At 39.6% G+C, this 17,863-nt stretch overlaps 1 protein-coding gene across 1 annotated transcript in view; it reads left to right on the top strand.

Annotated features, from left to right (window-relative positions):
* Window positions 1-17,863, top strand: part of LOC122815409 (src substrate cortactin-like) — a 706,001-nt gene that overhangs the window by 288,848 nt on the left and 399,290 nt on the right. The gene's annotated exons all lie outside the window — the stretch shown is intronic.

Raw genomic sequence — 17,863 nt, 5'->3', positions numbered from 1 at the left:
AAGTCTTAATAATTTTACAGCTGTGAATATGTTCCAAATGCAGGAGAGCCTCAAGGTTAGGCAGTTTGTTGTTGAGACTTCTGGCACTACCTAAAAAGGCAGTCTGGGGGTAGAAAAGGCCTTAACTGTTATGCAGAAACATTGGAACTAGAGGTGCATACCATAATTAGCAAAGTTAGGATTATTAACCATGCTGTCCCATGCTGACACATACTGGATCCCCTATGGAAAGACACAAACTGTTTAGCCAGTTGTTGAAGACATTTATCTTTTCTTTGTACCAAGGCATAATTCTTGGAGAACTAAGGATTCCACTAAGGACAGTGACATGCACAGAGAGTTTTGACATGTCTCTCTGCATGTCCTTCAGGGTTTTGTGGCTAAAGTTATTCATCCCCCCATGGGCCACTATCATGTCATAGTCATTGTTAGATGAAAGTCTCATAACAGCCCTTAAGATATCAGAAATACTGGTACTTTAAAGACAACTCACAGCCTAGAGAGAAGAGAATCAGTGTGTTTGACTACAAAGTTGCCGATATGTAAAACATTTCTATTTACAGAGAGGTCTGGTCTGCAGGATTTCAGATATTTAACTTTTAGTGACTCCTTTTGAAAGTGTGCCTGGATATAATGTGCTGGATTTTTGCTGTAACTTAGTCTCCATGGTTCCAAGAGGCTTTAGCAGTGTTTGTTTTACAACCTCAGCGTAAGGTATTTTAATGTGTGTTGGTGCAGAATGTGACAGTTGCGCGAGTTGCTCACAATCCATGCTTTTTGGTGAAAGTGGAGTCTCTGCATTTGTTAAATAGGTGTAACTCTCACAAACAGAATTTCTTGTGCTGAATAAGTGTTAATTGTTTGTGTGTATAAGTCAATTACGTCACTGCCTAAGGATACCAAGTACTGTGAGGTTGGCAACAGACTCCATCTTTGTACCTGGCTATGCATTTAACAGGCAGGAATATATGAAGCAGAGGGTAACTCAGGATTTAGCAGTCTAATGAAAGGCAGTTCCAGTTTAATCTTCTCCTGCCCAGTAAATATGAGCAGGTGAGATGAGATGGAACTTGGAGGAACTTCCAAAGACAATTTGTTGTTAGGGCATTTAAAGAGTCAGTGCTGGTTGGGATGGTGGGCACCCTTTATTCAGGATCTATGGAAAACAGTATGAGGAAAAAAAGTATTCAAATAGTTAAAAATGATAGTTTTACACTTAATTTTACACTTAATGACAGCAACCAAAGATGGAGAAGAGTGAGGGAGTTTTATTGTCAAAGTAGCTTAAGGGGCAGACAATAAGAGAGTAATTAGGTTTAAGACAAGAAGAAGCAGCAATGCAGGATTTTTTTCGTCACTTAGCTCTATTGCTGGATTGCTTGAGACTTAATCAAACAGCAGTTGAAAGCGCATCTAAAAAGGTCTTGGGCTTCAAACAACAATAGAAATTAATTGCAGCTGTATCACTGCTTGGAAACAATCAGAACCTATGCATCTCGGCAGATTTTTTCACAAAAAGACGACCAAGATTTAATTGCAAAAGTCAGATCACTTAAAAAGGCAAATGCAGTGCAGCTATTTACTGGAATTACTGAGTAAAGGCTTAAAAAAGCTTACAATGCATTATCACCATGCCTCTCAACATCTTACTACAAGAAATCTGGACAAAGCCTAAAATAATGGGAGAACAAAGACCCAAAAAAGGGCAGATTTTAAATGTTGCTCTTATATGCTTAAAAAGCTGCTAGAATAACAGAATTTCTGTTAGCATACATTTTTCTGAAGGATGTGAAGTCTGAAACTCAAAAGTATGTCATTATTTAGTGACTTCATTCCTCAGTGATTTATCAGAAAAAACACAAATTTTATGAGGACTGAATCAAAAATATGAGGCAAAAATCTTGACATTCTGCAACAGTTGAGAGATATGATTATCACATTATTCAGGTGCTGTAAGGTCATAAAAATGACTATTAGTAGTAAAATGTGTCTTTATAATGTCTCCCCTTTGAAATGTTGGCACTCGAAATGCCGAGTGCCAAAAAGCCCCCCAAAAAAGACCAAAAACACAGGAGAAGTGTGAATCTCGAAAATCGGTCTTCTCCTTAAAATTTCTTTTTGCAGGAGGGCAAGCCCCCCTCACGACCCCCCCCCATGTGTGAGGAAAGCATTCCACACCTACCAAACTTACATATACCAACTACAAGATCACTATACCATGGAGAAAAGGGAATTTTATGAGAAATAGCATCTTGGACATAGTATATCTAAGCCCGATCTTTCAGCCATTCATTTTACGTGTTTCAGGACTTACTCTAGTGGGTCCTCATATTTCAAATGGTTACTGCCTCGCAGTAAGACGTTGTCCTGTTCGATTCTCAGTTAGAGCGTCTTCTGTGGAGACATGTGTGAATGGGCGTACCTTCGTTGAAGGTTGTGCGTCAGGGCCGGCAACTCGGCACATAAAAATCTACTGCCAATCATTAGCGGACCGGAGTTCTGCTGTGGTGACCCCTAACCGGGAAAAGCCGAAAGACAGAACAACAAAAGAGGCGGTTAAGAACAATATACATATTTACAGTATTGATGTTGTGCCCTTGCATGTCCCACTGCTTAGAGTCCTGGGGTAAGGGTGTTTATTAGGGAAGAGGACTGCTGCGGAGTATTATAATGTATCTTGGAAGCAAGAACATTTGTATGCATCTTTAAGATATTCTACCATTTTTTTCGTTAAGGGTGAGTATTCTGTAATTAGCCTGAGTTCTACAAGGTGGTATTTCCAATTAGAAGGTACAGATTCAGTAATGCTTTTTACTGAGCAGTGAGCCCAAAGAGGGGTCTTATTAGAGTCATAGCATTATTCTCATGACTCCTAAGGGAAGGTGAAGTGGGGGTTTTATATATAACCTGCTTCCAAGAGCGGGGCAGACAACTGTTCAGTATCTTGAAGTTTATAGTGGATAATAGAAGGAAAGGATAGCCAGAGCAGTAAAACACCTGTTGTTTTTTTTCTCTGGTGCTGCAGCAGTCTTCCATCTGGGAAGAAAGGTAGATGAATCTACAGATAGAATTTACAGTTGTTTGCATTTTGTTAGTGTTATAAACTGAGTAAAAGGAGACAACTGGTTGGCATACTCAAGTCTGTGAATATACACATTCTTAGCTAGAGATTGCCTAGCTCCATTGTTAGGTGGTTGGAGATGGAGAAGGCAGCTTTCAGTTAAGTCATGCCTTTTGAAACACACAAGTTGGTGTGAGATTTGCATGACAGAGTTGGATCCAGAGTTAATTATAGGTATTTGTATTTGTCCACTACTGTTATCGGTACTTTATGGGTTGGAGGTGAGAGTGGTTGATTGGGAGGATTTTGCTAGCTTTTCTTGGGCACAAAAAACTTTTCCAGGCAATTTTTAGATTAAGTACTGTGGTATGGCTATCTGTGTACCCAATATGGTTACTGCAAGGTATATACCAGGCTTACAGCTCACGGTAACCTTTCTGAATTGATACCATCATTTATCATTAATTTTCATCAGGCAGAGTTGTATAAAACGTAATTAGAAGCCATACCTCTCAATTTCTTTGCTCAAGAATTATGCACAAAGCCAAAAATAATGTGGGGACAAAGGGTCAAAATCATGGGCATTTTTTTAAAAAAAATTACTTTAATTCAATTCGAAAGGTAGCAGAAAAACACTATTGGCTGACTGTAATCCTTCGTGATTAAAATTGCCTGGGGTACAGTGAAAATATGAGGCAAACTCAGGGGTATTTTGCTTAACAAAAGCTTGTTAAGCCCCTTTCTGATGTGGTAAAGGTTGTTCTTTTCACCATTTTCAGCATGTAATCTTCGTGCTTTGTGCACTACAAGTTTATAATTGCACGGATTAGAGGAATAATCTCAGTCAGCTATACCCAGGGCTAAACAGCAAACTTGTTTTATCAGATTATAAACCTGAAGTTTAAAACTTAACTGCCTTTCCTCTGCATTGTGTAAGGATACAAAAAACCTAGACTTATGTCTATTGTCGCCATAGCTTCAAAAGAATATCTTTTTAGTCAGGCTGACTTTTTCATTGGATTATTGTCTGGTGTTAATGAATATGTTCTACTCCTGTTATACAAACCATTTCTCCATCCAGTGCATTTTTATGCATACTTTTTAATGAGGGTTTTGCTTTACATAGAGGTTGCATTCATACAGTATAAGTGGTACAACAGACAGCAAACCCATCTTTGTTGCAGAAGAGTGAGAGTTCTGTTCCCATACTAGGTAGATCAATTGCTAACACTGTGTTGCCGCCTAAGGGGGTGCTATAGCCCTGAATGTTCCATCCTTCAGATTAGGCATTAAATTGAGGCCCTATCTACTTGAGTTGGTGGTAGCTCAGGTGGATATCAAAGATCCTATGGCATCTATTGAAAAGAGTTGGGGTCCTCTATATAAAAATAACTCATAGTTACAAATATTTACAAGTGTACAAACATATATATATATATACATATATATATATATATATATATATATATATATAGATATATATTAAGTGGATATAAAAAGTTTACACACCACTGTTAAAATGCCAGGTTTTTGTGATATAAAAAAATGAGACCACAATAAATCATTTCAAAACTTTTCCCACCTTAAATGTGACCTATAACCTGTACAATTCAATTGAAAAACAAACAAATCTGTTAGGAGAATAAATAAATAAATAATGTACAATAAGATGGTTGCATAAGTGTGCACACCCTTAAACAAATACTTTGTTGAAGCACCTTTTGATTTAATTACAACATTCAGTCTTCTTGGGAAGCAATCTATCAGCATAGCACATCTTGACTTTGCAATATTTGCCCACTCTTTCTTGCAAAAGCGCTCCAAATCCGTCAGATTGTGAGGGCATCTCTTGTGCAAAGCCCCCTTCAGGTCACCCCACAGATTTTCTACTGGATTTAGGTCTGGGCTCTGGCTGGGCCACTGCAAAACTTTAATTTTCTCCTGGTGAAGCCATTCTTTTGTTGATTTGGATGTATGCTTGGGGTCATTGTCATATTGAAAGGTGAAATTCCTCTTCATCTTCATCTTTCTAGCAGATGCCTGAGGGTTTTGGGCCAGAAGTGACTGGTATTTGGAACTGTTCATAATTCACTCCACCTGGACTAAAGACCCAGTTCCAGCTGAAGAAAAGCTACCCCAAAGCTTGATACTGCCACCACCATGCTTCACCGTGGGGATGGTATTCTTTTGGTGATGCGAAGTGTTGTTTTTGCGCCAAATATACCTTTTGAAATTGTGGCCAAAAAGTTCAAGTTTGGTCTCATCAGACCGTAACACATTTTCCCACATGCATTTGGGAGACTTGGTGTATTGTTTTGCAAATTTTAACTGGGCCTGGATGTTTTTCTGTGTAATAAAGGGCTTCCATCTTGCAACCCTACCCCATAGTCCAGACATATGGAGAATACGGGAGATTGTTGTCACATGTAGTGCACAACTAGTACTTGCCAGAAATTCCTGCAGCTCCTTCAGTGTTGCTGTAAGTCTCTTGGCAGCCTCCTTGACCAGTTTTTGTCTTGTCTTTTCTTTTCATCAATTTTGGAGGGACGTCCAGTTCTGTGCAACGTCACTGTTGTCCCATATTTTCTCCACTTTTTAATGACTGTCTTCACTGTGTTCCATGGTATATCCAATGCTGTGGAAATTTTTTGTACCCTACTCCTGACTGATACCTTTCAACAGTGAGACCCCTTTGATGCTTTGTAAGCTCTCTGCGAACCATGGCTTTTGCTGTTGCAGGCAACTGAGTAAATGTCAGGAACATCCTACTAGGAGAGCTGAACTGTTTTTGGAGTTAATCAGAGTCTCTTTAATTGATGGCAGGTGTGTACCCAAGAAGACTGAGTGCTGTAATTAAATCAAAAGGTACTTCAACAAAGTATTAGTTTAAGGGTGTGTGCACCAACTTATTGTATGTTTTTTATTTTTTGCATTTTTCCCCCTAACAGATTTGTTTGTTTTTCAAGTGAAATGTACAGGTTATAGGTCACATTAAAGGTTGGAAAAGTAGTCTCATTATTTTATATCACAAAAACCTGGAATTGTAACAGAGGGTGTGTAAACTTTTTATATCTACTGTATATATATATATATATATATATATATATATATATATGTGTGTGTGTGTGTGTGTATATATATATATATATATATATATATATATATATATATATATATATATATGTGCGCGTATACACACACACACACACACACACACACACACACACACACACACACACACACACGTTTATACAATCATACTGAATTTTCATCCTTATTAGGCTCCACTCTTTTTTTCCGTAACCACCATCTGATTTTACTTAATATTGTTGCTAAAGTAATCTATTGACCACTAAACAAATTTTCACTTATTCTTCACTCCATATAACATAAAATAACTTTATCTATTCTTTACTTTTTTTCTTATAATATCCGTATTTAATCATATCTGTGTTTATTTTATCCACTTTATATCTTCAACAAAAATATTCTTTACGTATTTTTTCCCCTTAACTTTTTTACTGTTTTACATTTCAAAAACGTGTTCCATAGATTTTTTCTTCTTCATGACAATGTCAACATATTCTATCATTTTTTTCTTCTATGTATGGCATATTCTTTACTGGCAGTTTACCTATTGTCATCTGTTAGATTTTCCCAAGGATTTAAATAGTAATGTTTTATCATTGTATTCTTGTACCATGCTTTCTTTTGCTATATCATTAATTTTTATTTTCCACTAAAATAGTTTTCTTGGTAATAATTTATTTACTCATTTATACACTCTTTTTCTCTTTTACACTTTTTTTACCATACCACCAAATTTGTCATTCTTATATTTATATGGTTATACTACTAATCTCTCATCTTTTTCATTTATCTACAACACTTTATACAAATTTAATGAAGCAGCATATACCACTGGGTTAATTAATCCTAAACCTCTTTCTTCTTTATTTACATACAAAATTTGTTTTTTACTGGGTTTAATCTAGAACTCCGTACAAATGAAAAACAATTATTCGCAATAATTCCTTTTCAAATACTGTTGACAACATATATACACTGGCTAAGTATGCTATTTTCCCCATCAGCGCTGAATTTATCAAATAAGCTTTTTTTTTAATGATAGTTTATATGTTTTCCAGAAAAGGCAGGTTTGTTTTATTTCTTCTGTTGTTTTCCTCACTGAATTCTACTTATATTTTATTCCCAAATATTGTATCTGACAAAGACATTTCATCCATTGTAAAGTGTGCTACATCGCCTAAACCTTTCTTTATTTAAAGCCATCCTATCATCTCTAGACACTCATTTGTGCAAATTACCTCTTTTATCCAAATTTCATTTTTTAAAGTTATTATAATGTCATGGGCAGATGTTAACAGAACTGGAATTCTTAACCTTTAACCCTTCAGGTGTTACACACCTTGCCTTCTTCATTTTATAATTTATTTCACATACTATCACAATCATTACTAATGCAAACTATACAACTCATTGGACATCCTTGTCTTACACTACTCTTCATATACTCTTCATATGTACCTCTTGGCTTAACTAGCCATTTATAAGTATTTTTACTTTGCTATTACTATATGCTGACATACATTTTTTTCTAACTTTCTCACTTATATTATATTCTTTTATTGTTACTACCCAGAAGATTTCATGTCCAGTTGTGTCAAATGCCTTATTAAGGTCTCCTGTCACGATTTTTCCTTCTTTTCTGTTCATAATATCATCCACAATCTCGCTATCATTAATGATTCTTGACAACTCTTCCTGTTTATACTATATATGTTATCTTCCATAATATTTCCTATTTTAGCTTCAAATCTTCTTTGTATTATTTTCATAAATATCTTATAATCATTATTATTCAATACAATCGGTCTCCAGTTTTCTTCTGTCTTCCTTCTTCATATGGATTTAGGTATTTCACTACACAATTCTTTATACATAAAACCTTCATTTAACCAATCATTCAAAATCTTAAAAAAAATATATATTTGAAGAAGTTTACTTCATTTGGTCTTCAACCTGTGGGATACCGGATCCGTATTGGATCTGAGCCGGCAATCTCACTAGCATCTGTTCCGAGCTCCAAACTCCTCTCCTTACCCATAATACACCTCCACTACCTTCCAACCCCCAGATCTCGTTTGCTGTGGCTTGCTGAAGCATCATGATCTCCTGAGCTCCAAATAATGAGTGTTTTTTTCTGCTTTTAATCAGCTTTTTTTCTCTGAAATTAGTAGTGTTTTAGTGTAGGTTCCTTCTTCTCCTCCCCTCGCTGGTGCATCATGAAATTGATCTTTGTTGTAGTTTAGCATTAGTTGGTTAGTGTGCTTTGCTTCCCCTCCCCCCTCAGCGTGTTCTGTGTGACTGGAAAGTGGTGAGTGGTTTAAGTGGGAAAACTGGTATTTGTTTCTCCTTTTTCCCTTTCTTGTTTGAGTGGCTGGATAGAAGCATGGCTGATAAGCCTGTATTCAAAAGGTGCACTGAGTTGGCCATAAATTGTCTCCAGCAGATGGCCACACTCTTTGTGTAATGTGCATGGGCGTTGCCCATCTCAGTACTGACTGCTCTATATGTGCGGGTTTTAACCCGTGTGCTATCAAGGACAGGAAGGCTAAGTTGGCTCTGAAAGGCCTTCTGAAGCGGTTGCCTCGTCCCCGGCTTCGGTCACAGCAGCTGCTGTGGCTCTCTCCTTCCTCTCTTGCCCTTGCTTCTCCTCCCTCCCAGGCTGGGACTCAACCTCCCATTTCAAAGCCTGTGGAAGTGGAGCAGAAAAGGGGCAGAGAGGTGGAGAGAGAGCCAAAATTCCACAGACCTGACAAATGTAAGAGGTCCCCGGACCTCCATTCTCCTGCCAAAAGTCAGCCTGAGATCCACGACTCCCCTCGGCTCCGATCTCTGAGATTTTCCCCAGAGTCGGAGGAGATACATTCTCCATCTAGGGCCTCAGTTCCTCGACCCGTAAGGTCGGAGTCCGTGGCCTCGTCAAGGTCCACACAGAACATATCGGAAGTTGACATGGATAAAATGATGAGGAGGTTCATTTCTACTCATATCCAGATGGGGGTCTTGCCAGCCCCTTCTCCCTCCAGAGGGGGGAGCTCACTTCCTTTTTTTACACTGATTTCTCCTTCTCAGATCCATCCACCAGGTTCTGAGTACTTGGATCCGAGGATGGCCTTAGTTAAGGGTTCGGCGTCGATGGAACCCGCTTCCTCGATGCCGACAGCTGCCTGGAGCATGTCGGATCTGACCAGTTCGGATCCGAGCCACTCTCGGAGCCGGAGCTTGGGTGTCGGATCCGAGGGAGTGGAACTTTTTTCACTGGCTCCATCTTTGTCAGGCCAAGTTCCCTCCCTCGGAGCTCTGTCTGCTTTGGGCTCGGCTCCGATTTTCATGTCGGATCCAGGGAGACCGGCTTCCTTATTGGTTCCTCAGGAGGTTTGTTCTCCCTCAGCGTTCGACATGGTACAAAGGGTTCTCTCCAATGGATCGAGAATCTTGACTATCCCCTCGGCTCTATCTACGAATCCCATCATTTTACCAGAGGGACAACCCGTGCTGGAGAAGCCCCAGATGGTTCCTCCTGAGGAACAAGAGGCTTGTGAGTTCTCTCCAGAGAGCTCCACCAGAGATGTGCCTCACAAGCATATGTGTAAGAGTAGGCACTTGTACTCCCCTGAGTCCTTCATCGAGGACACGGATCTGGATGATGGGAAAGGTTCCCCTAGGTCACCTCCCGAGGATGTCTCCTTTGGAGACATCATGAAAATCCTTCGACAATGGGGAGGTTGGTCCACCCCCAAACCTTCTTCTAACGAGTCTGTGTTCCTGGAGGCTTTTGGCATGGGCCCATCTAGTTCCTGGGTGTCCCCTCCCACAGATCTCTTGGTGGACCTGGTCACCTCGTGGGCCTGGAAGGAGCCAGACACCATGGAACCAGTCCCTAAATGGCCTGATAAGATCTTGATTCCTCTTTCAGGCTAGCGTGGAACAAGGGCACCCCCGTAGACGCTATGGAGGTAGCAGCAACCACAATAAAGGAACTAGCCCAAGAGAGTTCCTCAGTTCATCCTCCTGACTGAGAGTCGCAGATAATGGACCACTTAAGGAAGCGGGTTTATGCATCAGCAACCTTTTTTGTTAGGGTGCTGAACTACCTGGCCCACGTCACGAGACTCCAGTGTGACCTGGTCAAGGAGCTGGCTGAGTCTCCCCAAGTCCATATCGCAGGAGGACAGGGACTTATTCTCCATGAGGATGGCCACTTTGAAAGCAGTCTCCAACATGTCCATGCGTCTCCTCTCACATGCTACTGAAGGAGTGGCTAGGGCAGCTGAGTCCCGCGTGTCCGTGAGGCACAATGCCTGGCTCAGACTGTGTCAGTTTTTGGAACCTTTCAAGGCGTCCTTTGTCAGTGCCCCTTATGATGGCTCTACTCTCTTTGGTAAGACCGTCAAAGAGACTTTAGTCCAGAGTGAGAAGGATGGGAAGACACTGTCTGTTGTCAGAATCTGCTTTCTCGAACCCTCAAAGATCCTTTTCCCAGATTCAGAGAGGGCAAAAGAAGATGTGGTACTGGAATTCACAGTATTCCTGGGACATTCAGGGCTCTTCTTCCCCCAGAGGCAGAGGGGGACAGAATGGATGCCGGCCCAGAGGCAGAGGGGGTCCGAGGAATTTTGGGTCTCTAGAACCTTTCTTGGAAGGCCTGGACAACAACCCTGAGGGGTTGTCCGACTGCTCTACTCTGGAGGCAGTCGAGGGATGATTGTCATTGCACCTGGTGGCATGGGAGTCCATTACATCAGACTGCTGGGTGCTTCAGATCATATCCAGAGGATACTCTATTCCTTTTGTGATTCCTTCCAAACCTCCCAAACACCTCCTAGACGTACCACCCACGCAAAGGGAGGCAGCAGCACAGGAAATTTCCAAGCTGCTAGGAAAATGAGCCATCAAACCCGTCCCCCAAATCAGTCAGGATTGGGTTTCTAATCCAGGTTCTTTTTGGTGCCAAAGAAAATGGGGGACTTAAGGCCCTTTCTGGACCTATCTACCCTGAACCTGTCAATTGCTAAAGAAAAATTCTGGATGGACAGACTACAGTCCACCATGCTGTACCTGCCAGAGAGCGACTAGATGTGCTTGTTAGATCTCCAGGATGCCTACGATCACATAAAGATGCACAGAAGCTCCAGGAGGTTCCTCCGCTTCCAGCTAGGAGTCAATCATTACCAATTTTGGGCCCTACCCTTTGGTCTCACCACAGCTTCCAGGGTGCTCACCAAAGTGATGGTAGTAGCGGCTCACCTAAGGCTTCAGAGGATTCAGGTCTACCATACCTGGAAGATTGGCTCTTCACTGCTCCCACCAGGTGTCTACTTTCTCAAACCAGAGATTATTTCTTAAAGCTCACCCTGCATTTGGGGGATCACAATCAACACATCCAAATCACTTCTAAATCTTGTCCAGGTGATAGACTACATTGGGGCAAGGATAGACACCTTACAGTGCAAAATTTCCTGACGTCAGAGAGAGTACAAAACCTGAGGATGCATGTCTGTCTGATCTAGCGTTGTCATCTTCCATTGGCAGAATCAGTGTTGAAGGCCTTAGGTTCAATGGTGGTGACCATAATGCTTCTTCCATGTGCCCGGTTACATATGAAAATTCTACAGTGGACACTAGCTGTGCAATGGTCCCTGTTGGATCTTCCATTATCGTATCCAGTACAACTCAGTCGAGTCTGTCGGTCATCCCTTCTGTGGTGGATATGCTCTCTGGAGATCTTGGAGGGACGACACTTTGTTTCAGCCTCTGCCCAAGCCACAGTGACCACAGATGCCTCCCAACTTGGGTGGGAGGGGCATTATTCGGGCAGGACGGTCCAAGGCCTGTGGTCCCCTGTAGAGACCAGCTTGCACATAAACATTCTAGAGATGAGGGCAGTCCTTTTGGCGTTGTAGGCCCTTCATGCCTTTCTTCCTCTGGGAATCATTGCAATTCAGTCAGACATGTCAGTGGTCTGGTACATCAACAAACAGGGAGGGACCAGATCTTACCCCCTTTGTTGCGAGGCCATCAGAGTGTGGGAGTGGGCGATCTCCACCGGTCATTTACTTATAGCAATGCACATTCTGGGACGGTCCAGCATTCTAGCGGACAGGTTAATTTGGACTATTCTGATACCTTATGAGTGGTCTCTGAATCATTCAGTAGCGGAGCAGATCTTCCTGGAGTGGGGTCAGCCTTGCTGCGATCTCTTTGCATCTCCTTCTAATGTGAAGTGCAGCGAGTTTTTTGCTCTGAACCCCCTGCTGGGGGAGTCATCTAGAGATGCTCTAGTCCATGCTTTGCCTCCCTGTCTTCTGTTTGCTTACGCTACAGTACCTCTTATTCCAAGGTTCCTATAGAAAGCTTGTCAGCTGGGGAGCAAAGTGATCCTCATTGCCCCATTTTGGCCTCGCCAGGTATGGTTTCCCCTCCTTTGGTCTCATCTCCTTGCTCCACCCTGGACCTTGGATCCCTTTCAGGATCTGATTTCACACCCATCGCGGGTTCCTCATCCGAACCTGGACAGTTTGAAGCTCACAGCTTGGCTGCTCCCATTCCCATGATCGCTAGGACTCCTGGAATATCCTCTTCAGTTAGGTCTATTCTGGTGGCTGCTCATAAGTCTTCAACCCGGAAGGTTTACCGTAACAAATGGAAAAATTTTTCCTTTTGGGCTTCTCAAAGGAGTTTAGATCCCTTCACGGCTCCTATTTCTGCCATTCTTGATTTCCTAGCCAATGTTTTTCAACAGGGATCTAGTTCTTCTACTATCAGAGTTCAGTTGGCTGCCATTTCTCATATTCATGTGGGTGAGAATTCGGCCTCACTGGCCTCCTCCAGACTGCATAAAGCCTTTATCAAAGGGACTTTTCTGTTATGCCCCCCGGTCAAGGATCCTGTTCCCCCATGGGACCTTACTATGGTTCTTCAAGCTTTGGTCACTCTGCCTTTTGAACCTGCTGCATCCACAGATCTGAAATTCTTATCTTGGAAAACAGCATTCCTGGTGGCTATCACTTCTGCTAAGAGAGTTTCAGAATTACAAGCCTTGTCCATCAAAGTTCCATATATGATTTCCCATAAAGATAGGGTTTCCCTTCAGACCAATCCATCCTTTCTTCCTAAGGTGGCATCACAAGTTAATATCAATCAAACCATCAATTTAAGTGTTATCTTTCCTAATTTTGCTAACAAAATGGAATACAAACTCCACTTGTTGAATGTTCATAGACAGTTACGATTTTATTTACACAGGACCAAAAACTTCCGTAAATCTGATCAACTGTTTGTGTCCTTCTGTGCATCCTTCAGGTCTATAAGGACAAAGGCATGTCTCCTCAAGGTCAGGTGAAAGCTCATTCCTCTAGGTCCATGGCTACTTCTGCGGCCTTTTGGTCTAGAGTCTCATTGGATGATATTTGTTCTGCAGCTACTTGGTCCTCATCTCATACCTTTATTTCTCACTACAAATTGGATTTGACTTCCAGAAGGAGAGCATTGTTTGATTCCGTGGTGCTCCGGAATAGCTTTCCATGAGGGCCACCCAGGAATTTAGTAGCTGGGGACTCTGTCCTACAGGTTGAAGACTAAATGAAGTAAACTACTTCAGATAAAGAAGTTATGTACTCACCATAACGTTCCATCTTAGTAGTTCTACTTCATTTGTCTTCAACCGTCCCTCTCTCCTTCCCCCTGACCTTGTCATGAGAACAGCCTGTGGGATGCAGTTGTAGGTCATAAAGTATTTTTCAGGTCGAGTTATCAGTATAAGGGTCAGCAAACTCGATCTGGAGGTTGGAAGGTAGTGGTTGAAGACAAATGAAGTAGAACTACTCAGATAGAATGTTATGGTCAGTGCACAACTTTTTTTTTCCAGTCCCTTTATTTTTTATACATTTCATTCCCTATTCCATCTGGTCCTGTGTATATTTACTTGTCCTAATACATTTTGTAGCTCATTTAAAGCAATCTCCTTTTTCCAACTCTTTATTTTCTTTTTTCTAACTTATTTTACTCCATGTTTTTACATTTCTTGTACATATTATACTACACTATTCATAATCTTTTCCTGGATTCTTTCTGTTTCTCCTTTTACATTTTTCCTTTACTAATCTGCTTAGTAACTTGATACTTCTTCTCTTATTCTGGGTAAAAATATATTTGCTTATGTAACAATTCTTATATTTTTTCTTCATTTCTTTCATCTAATTCTTTTTCATTGTCAAAGTACATTCTGTCATTATGTTCTGAATCTTTCAATGCATCATTATGTGTTCTTTTACATTTTATTTCTCTACTTCTCTCACATCATATTGCCTCTGTAAAAGGATTTTTTATATTTTTCCTTAACTATCATCCCCATTCAGGTCAGTTTTTATAAAATGTTCATATAGTAATATGATCTTTCCATAGCTGTATCACTAATCTCTTTTCTTCTTTATACCATGCTTTCTCATATATCCTTTTCATTCCTTTGCCTATTTTTCCTTTATCTGTTGCCATATTGCAAGATGATCAGAAAATCTTGTTTCAACTACCTCCTCTTCTCTTATAACTAAACCTTCTGATATTTTAAAATAATCTTTTTCAGCTCTATTACATACCCCTTTTGTAAGTCTATGAATATTTGTCCCAAAGTTTTAACTTACCACATCTTATAACTTACGAAATTTTCTTATATTATTTCTCTTTTTTATGTTTGTCTTTTAAATCACAATTAAAGTCTCCTGTTATTATAATATTCATATTTATCACTACATAGTCTAAAATCTGATGACATAAGCTTTTCCTTTCTTTACAGTTAGTATAAGCATATAATGTTATAATTCTATATGCTTGTTTTTCCCATTTTAAATCTGCAGTGGTTAATCTTCCCATTTTTGCTAAAGTTGCACCTAATGTATTTATTGTACTTCTACAGAATGCAGCTATTCCAGAACATCTCTTATTTCCCAAATTCCAGATTATCTTTCCTCCCCATAGTTTCTCTGTTTGTAATCTTCACTTGTTAAAAATCTTTTGTCTTTTAATATAATTACATCTACATCACATGTATTATACCACTCCAAAATTCCTGTTCTTTTTACTATATTCTTAATACTATTCACATTTACAGAAAGCACTGTAAAATTTTCATTTTTCCCTTTTCCTTAAATTCATGATTTCATAAGTTCATAGCTAATTACTAGGCTAGCATTCTTAATAGGCCATTCGAAGCCTATCCATTTTCTTTCCCCAATGTGAGAATCAAACAGTGTACCTTGTATTTGTGAGTCAAAGAAATTAACCATTATACCAAGCTCCAATCATTAGCTATTTATAATCTTTTTCATCCATTTCCTTTGTTATTTTTTTCTTTTGGACTTATTCCTATAATTTTTTTTCTGTCTTATACCCTTTTACCAATAGAATTCCTTTTTTCTCTTTTACTACATCCCAATTTATGTCTTCCTCATCACTTATTTCAGAACCTTCTTCTATGTACTCTTTATTATTTTTTTCTCATATAATTTGCATCTGTTTCTTACTTCTAAAATGTCTTGTCTTTCTTCATTTTCTTCTCTCCTTTTCTTTTTTCTTACTCTTATTTTCATTTTTAAATCCATCCATAAATGTCCAATTTTGTTACGTTTATAACATTTCAATTCACATTTTTTGCATTATGTTCCATTTCCTCACAAATATAAAATTTTCTTTTGTCACAGTCTCTTATCAAATTTTCTTCTTTCCACAAAAAAAAGTGTTTTGGGTTGTTTCCAGTATTTTACAACACTACTGTTCCCCTCCACATTTATCGTGCTTGGTATATCTATATTTTTTCTCTTTCTATTTTTAACAGGATATTACTTTCCTAGCTACCAGTCCTTAAACCCCTTTTGTCATAAACTTTTGCAATGCCTAGTACTTCTTTAAATAAGGCTTTCAAATGTACTTTCAAAGTCTCTTTTCTACCTTTGTTTGAAATTGTACATGAAGTTTCTTTTTTTGTTTCCCTTTTAAATGCTTTTATCACATAAAGATTCCATGGGTTGCTCTTTATTTTTTTCATATTCTCCAAGAAAACTTTCCATTGAAAAAACAGTCTGAAATATAATGTCACAAAATGTCTCTTTGTTAATAAGAATAAATGCTCTTACCTCATGGTTTTACTCCCAAATGAGCTATTAAATCGTCCCACACTTCATACATGTCCATTTGTCTTCTTTACCTTGAATCCTTGCCATGTACTTCCTTTTTTCATTTTCTACTGCATAAATAAAAATACAGGATCAACATTGTATTTACCTTCCTAGAAGACAGTCTGACAATCGATTTATTAATTTATTTTACATTTGTTTACCAGGGAGGTCCGACTGGACAGAGCTGTCCATTTTCAGCGAAGGCCGGGGAGAAAATCTATAGAACAATTGCTAACATACTATACATAAGATATTTACATGAGCATTGTGGTTTAGACATAGTTATAAAATATAACAGATATATGATTGCATAAGCATAGTGGTTTAGACATACAATTAAAAGTATAGCAGGTAGTAACACATGATTGTTGTTCATACAGTATGTTAAGTAGAGCTAATCTTGAAGATGTAGTGAAGATAAGACAAGAAAGGAAAATCTAAAAAAATACTAGCCAGATAATCTTGAAGATGTAATGAAGATAAGAGGAGAAAGGAAAAACTAAACGCACTTGCCAGTTTGTCAAAGGAGCAGAACATAGACAAGTTCATATGAGGTTCATTGACATTTCAAGAGAAAGCTTTTCAACTTAGTCTAGGGGAGAGTTAGTGGGTATAGATGGGACAGTGGGGAGTAGGCGGCAGTGAGTTGGTAAGTAACGTGTGATAATATATAGTGCATCTGTGGGAGTTTTAAAGAAGAGGTTGGATATTGGGTAGGGGAAACGTGTTAGACTATGTCAACCAGGTGCCAGACAATTGCATGTCCAGGAGTTGTTTAGGTGGGAAATAAGCTGTTTTCTGAAGATGGTTTTGTTAGGTTGTACTCTGATATGTAGTGGTAGGGAGTTCCAAGTCTTGGCAATGTTGCTAGAATACAGGGAGTCACCACAGCTGTAATGGCTTTTGGAGACTGCAAATAGTGCCTTGTTAGTGGATCTAAGTTCTCGGTTATTGGAGTAGAGGGTGATCAGGTCTTGTAAGGCTAGAGTGTTCTCAGGTTGGTACAGTATTTGGTGAGTTTGAAGACGTTGGTTTAGAGCTAAGATGTTTGTGAGTTCCAGCCAGGAAAGCTGTTTTAGGGCTTGACAGTGGTAGGTGCGGTAGGAGGTGTTTATGGCGAATTTTGCTGCTGTGTTGTAGCATACTGATAGCTTGTTTAAATCACCCTTCTTTAGATTAATTAGCATTAGATGTGCATCAGTTTTTGCACATTTACCTCATCAGCTTGCTTGGTTGGGGTATTCCTTAGTGAATTTTGAAAGTACTACATTGAGACTGAACGGAAAGCTTGCTGTGGTTGGTTGGTGATGTGGCAGTGGGGTATCCCCACAGCTGTGTTTATCAGGTGAGTTACTTTGTTCCCAATACTAGGTCAGTAACTGAAATGAAAAGTGTCATACCTTTTCCCATACATTGCACTCTCAGCCAAATTTGACATGTACATTGAGTAAAAATAATGAGCAGAGAAGGAAACATTTATAGGAAAAGACTCAGACAGATGTTCAAGAGTATTCTGGCAGCACTTCTTACAGAGTTATGCTTTTTC

This window comes from Protopterus annectens, chromosome 11.part0, assembly GCF_019279795.1.
Source record: "Protopterus annectens isolate FY-2018-M chromosome 11.part0, PAN1.0, whole genome shotgun sequence".
Classification (NCBI taxonomy): Eukaryota; Metazoa; Chordata; order Ceratodontiformes; family Protopteridae; genus Protopterus; species Protopterus annectens.
Note: the sequence above shows the minus strand (reverse complement) of the source record. Positions and strands in the feature narration are given on the sequence as shown.